Below are 6,000 nucleotides of genomic sequence, written 5' to 3'. Positions count from 1 at the left end.
CGGCTACACAAACCTAGGAGTAATACAACCTTTGAAATGGGTTTTGCATTTACTGCCATTAATGTGTCTGGCTGTGGTTCCACATGATAAAAGTTCCCTTTTGGTGTGCATGAGGGATTTTCTCAAAGAGCAGCTCCCAATGGCAGCCTCATTTATATGAAGCATTACTACGAGCTGTGTTGAAATTTCGAGAAGTCTCTTCCTAATGGTAGTAAGGAACGGAGTTAAAAAACTGTTTGTTTCGAGCATAATTTTTACAGCCAGACATTTCCTCTGCATTTTAATTCTCATGCAAACACAGTGATAATAATCCAGGCTGAATGATTCAAGGCCAGACTTTCCCAAATGAATCTGTTCTGTCTCCTCTTGCCAGTAATATCTGGTTGGAGTATACAGATCAAGACTCTGTTCCTATTTGGCTGACTAATTGCTAATTACCTTCTTGACTTGGTATTGTTTATTGGACTTTAGAACCTGAATGTGTGCCAGTCTCCGGCGCTCTGTGCTGTCGATGAGCCTGTATAGGATGGCTCACTGGGTCACGGCTGAAATTCAGCAGATGCTGCGGCTATGAGCTCAGTGCTTCAATGCTGGCACTGAGCCAGTCCTCCCGCTTCACTGGGCTAATGTAAATGCACTGTCTCATCATCCAGGCCTGCAGGGAGGCACACTCGCCTACCCTGACATGCTCACTTCTGCAGTGGGCGACAGATGCTGGGGAGGCTTCCTGGGTGACCATGGGACCAATTGAAGGTCAGCAGTGAAGGACTGTGACACATGTGGAGTCATTTTTAATGCCTCACCAAGGTGGTAAGGCATGGCTGTGTTGCTTTTTTTAAAAAAAATAACTGTTATTCTTTCAGGGTTACACTGTAAAACGTGAGTCAGTTTTTTCAGCATGTATTGTCTTCTTAACCTCGCTCTGAGCACTTTGGAACAATCATTGGAGGAAAGAATTGTGCCTGTAGCTTCTTCACACACTACATAGAGATCCTTTCTGTGTTGTAGAGCACAAAGTGAATCTTTGCTCAAGGACACTTTTTTTCTTTTGAGTTTAAATAAACTACAACTCTTCTTAGATTGTCTTTGTCATTCACCCTACATGGACTCTTCATTTAAAAAGCATGGCGTGTGCCCCATAGATCAATGAATTGAACATCATCTACTCAAAATGCTGCCTCAACCGAGCACATAGCATCATCAAGGACAGTTCACACCCTGGTTTCCACATGTTCAACCTGTTGCCCTCTGGTAGGCGCTACAGATGTATCAAAGCTAGAACAAACAGACTCAAGAACAGTTTCTTTCTGAAAGGCATAACCACTCTGAACTCTCATATGCACTAAATCTACAATACCATACACTGTTATGCAATATTATCTGACTGGTGCAATATACTGGGCAATGTGCAATAGTTTCTATGCAATACGCTGGCACAGTATTATGTTAATACTGATATGAGTGTATGTGAACTTTTTTTTAAATCTGTTTATATTGTATATACATTGTTTATTCTTATGTTTGTATTTTTATGGGGAGCTCTATCTCATTACATGTTATGTAATGATAATAAAAGGCTATTCTATTCTATTCTATTCTATTCTATTCTAAAAAGAAAGTAAAAAGGTAATAAAAATTAATGCTCGAAAGTTTATTTTTGTAGAACAGGGTGAAGTGTTTTACTTTATTCTGACATCATGCGGAATACTGGGAAAAAACAAGAACAAAAAGAAAAGAAACACAAGTAATCACTAAAGAAGAAAGTAAAACACTTCTATGCATCCTCTTACAGGAGTCCACATCCCACAATGCAATGTGCAAAAACTAAGTGTATATATATACTGTATTTATGTAAAAAGTACTGATATATCCTACTAATGTAGAAGTACTGTTACTTGATTGAAATTGCACTCAAACTCAAGTTATACATAAAATACTCAAATAAAAGTAAAAAGTAGCTCAATGAAATAGTACCCAAAGTAAAAGTTACTAGTTATTTTCACCCCCCACGTTTATATTTGGTAATAAATCTTGCCAAGGTTCCCTTGCATACAGTAAACATCTCATGTATAAACTTAAAAAGGTAGGCAGTTTACATTGCATAATTTGTGATACTGTTGCCTTTCCTATGTTTAAATGCAAATAGAAAGATATGGCCAGTAAATCATGTGCACATAGAGGAGAATCTGAGTGAGCAAGGGTCATCCATATCTGGCTCATGATTTGCTGCATCATATCAAATCTTCTGTGTTAACAATAAATTTAGTTTCTTATTAATCACACCTAATATTTGACCATGGGCTTTTGAGCCTTACGTTTTTAACTGTGCCAGATCATCCATAATAAATACAACCTCTGGTTGTCATTCACAAATGTGGATTTTTTTTTTTAGATTTATTCTTGTCAACTTTAAATTCTAAAGAAATAATCTAAAAAGGATTGTCTCACATCTGTTTACTGTTGAGATGAGAACTGCAAAGAAAGATGTTTCTGACACTCAAACATGCAGATAACACATATTTCAAACACGCTTTATGGCAGCTTTTCAGGTGACGGACAAGGAAACTTGCTTTGTGTATCTTTGTATTTAAATATTCTGTCTCCCTCTTAGACTGTGTAGAAACCCCATACCAGTGATTAGTCCCATATTATTTTGGTTTATTGAGTACATACTACTGTGAAAAAATAGAGCATAATGATGGAATGAATGAGTGATGACACACACTTTAAATAATCTCATTTTGTTAAAAAAAAAAAAAAAAAAAGTAGAATGAAGCAGTATTTAGTGTTTACTAAGTACATTTATTTCTATAGTTTTTATAATTTGCCTGGTGTGGGACCAAGACTGATCCTTCATGTTCTAATCAAGATCTTTCCATTAACATTATGAGGATTTCAAACTAAAAATAAACATTATTAATTCCTATATTTTTAATATATAAAATAAAATTTTCCTCCCTCTCTCTCTCTCTCTCTCTCTCTCTCTCTCTCAAGGACCCCTTGTAGTGTCATTGCGTACCCCTAGGGGTATACATACCCCTATTTGAAAAACACTGGACTAAACTATTGCTTGATGAGGTGCTGAGATACACTACAGAACCCTGAAACTCCCAGCCATGCAGACAAAGTTCCTGTTCTATCACAATATTATAATGTATGTCAAAAACAATATATGATGTGATTTGATATGATATGATATGATATGATATGATAAGCTGTTTTATTTCGAACAAATACAAAAATACAAGAAACAATTTTATAATAAATAAAATATGTAATGCAGATGGCTTTCCTCCAGAATATAAGAAAAACAAAACAATAATTATATATTTTCCTGCATACTAGGGATGTCCCGATACAACTTTTTCACTTCCAATACGATGCCGATATTGCAGCCTTGAGTGTTGGCCGATGCCGATGTCAATACGATACGATATCAGCACAAATCATACATACTTTTATTGCTTTTTTTGTAGTGTTTTATTATATAAAAAAGTCACCATTTAAAATAAGTTATGGTGCTTTGTTGAGGATCACATGCAGCTGCACCAGCGTTGCCATGAATCTCCCCGTCTGTTTGAAATGTGATGGAAAAAGAAAGGTTCCAACTGTTCAGGAGCTCTGCTGTTTTTATGGAAGTGTTCCTATAGGAGAGCTGATTCGTTTGGACGTGTTTTATTTTCAGCGATATTCAAAGCTCTTTTTCTATCTCTGGTGCATGAATCCCCAGTGAGATCCATGTTGCCTCAAAAGATTGGACCGACAGAGCGACTCCTCATCATACCCGGGGGGTTTTCTGAGGCTGAGGTGATAACTGTGCTCGGATAATATTTGGATAGGAGAAGACCATGCCATTTGTGTGAGTGTGTGTGTGTGTGTGTGTGTATGTTGTAAGTGTAATTTCATTTTGCTTCAGGGCAACAAATTAGTGGTGGTCGATAGCATATTTCCAGCTGAGATGGGATTCATCAGGCTGTCATTGAATTCTTTAATTTCACAACGTTGTTGAGTGTGATTGGAGAAAGCTTTCATGTCCTCAGCTGCCTGCCGTGGCCACAAAAGCTATGTGCACACCTTTTCTCAAAGAGCTGTAAAATCATCACTCTGATGATTGCAGACAGCTCCTCAATACCATTTTGTATCTAAAACCACTGCTTGTCAGTCAACTATTTCAAAAGCCAGGGGCAGGAACCTGTTTTAATGAATACGCAACATTGGTTTTAGTCGCATTTCTTTTTAAAATTATGAGTGCTAACGTCTCATCATTTCAACTGCAATGTGTTCTTTTATTTGCACCTGCTGGTGAGGAAATAAGATGCACTGGCACGACCTAGAGCTGGGACGATACAGTGAGTTCATGATGCAATACAGGGGTTCTCAACTGGTTGTCACCCTGGGACCCACATTTTGCCACAGTCATTAAACCGCGACCTACTTTTTGTTTTAGAATTCAACCAACAAAATATAGTTTTTCCAAAACACACATATATAATCTTTTTCAAAACATAAATCTACATATTTTCCTGTACAACATGCATTTCACAGCATGCCTGTCAAAAGAAAAGTTTATTTCAAAATAAAAGACAAGACCATAATGAGAAACATTAAGTATTTATTTATTTTTGACCAGCTGTCCACGACCCACTTTTGGGTCCCGACCCACCAGTTGAGAATTGCTGTGATAGACGATAATGTCCTCGCAAAAAATATACAACACGATATTTTTGGAAAGGAAAAAAGAAAACCAAAAAATGCAGCTGGAAAAAGAACCATGATTGATTTTTATTTTAACTCTGGACATGCCTACAGTATATACAGTATTTACTGTGGTTATGAGCTTTTCAGCTCCATAGGAATATTAAAAAAAATAAAAAACAAACTTAAAACCACTTTTTTCTGTTGAATACATACATTTAGTATTTCAGTTAACTGTTTTTAGTTGTAACATGTCAGTGTGAACGCCCTCTATGACATCATTAACCATCACTGTTGTCCCCGCCCTTCCTATAAAAGATGGGAGGAGTGATGAGGTGATGAGGTTTCTTTCTGGAGTATTTTTCTTTGTTTTTTTTACTGTGTTTTTCTATAATATTGTATTATTTTGCATTATATTGCATCATGTTTACTGTAAGCTCTGGGCTCCACTATCTGACCTGTATCCATAGATCTGAGAGACCTGCTGGGTTCATACCTGACTAACATGTCACTGATGTATTCTGGACCAAACCCATTCACAGATTTACACACCAGCAGCAGAACTTTAAAGTCTATTCTGAGGCTGACTGGGAGCCAGTGTAAAGACTTTAAAACTGGAGTATTATTGTTTTTGTTTAGTGTATTTTCTGCCATTTTGTGTGTTTACTTTGGGAGCCGCACAAAATTAGACCCAAGGGCCGCATGTGGCCCCTGGGCCACCAGTTGCCCGTGTCTGATCTAGTGTGTTGTTCCTGTGGATCTTGTTGGGTTCTTTTTCTTACTATGGACTTTATATTTTGTTAAAACACACTGACTTTGTTGTAATTTGTGCTATATAAATAAAGTTGAGTTGAGTTGAGATTCTGCGATACCAGTCGATGATACATCTTGGGATGTTAAAATATTGCAACTAAACCTTTAGGGTTAGGGAGACGATAATATGATTATTATCAATTTATCATCATTTTTATAAGAATCTTTGATAATTTAAAATGAAAATACTATTTCAGAAAAAAGATACTTTGTGTTTTCTAATGCTCTTAAATCCTTAATCAGTTACAGATGAGTCTGCTCAGGAATACCAGTCTGATGAACTGTTGTAACTGCGTACACGACTCAAGGGATCGTCAGGTCACTGTTCATCATAATCCTGTTCATCTGCTCGTGACGATTGACTAATTCTGGGGGAAAACGTGTCTGCTTTAGATGTTCAGCAGTGCAGCAGCAAAGCCACCAAAGAGCATCCACTTGACGCACCTGCACCGGCTGTGTTCGCTCCCCAGGCTCATTAGTCCCGGGCACGGA

This window comes from Gouania willdenowi, chromosome 17 (genome assembly GCF_900634775.1).
Source record: "Gouania willdenowi chromosome 17, fGouWil2.1, whole genome shotgun sequence".
NCBI lineage: Eukaryota > Metazoa > Chordata > Actinopteri > Blenniiformes > Gobiesocidae > Gouania > Gouania willdenowi.
Note: the sequence above shows the minus strand (reverse complement) of the source record.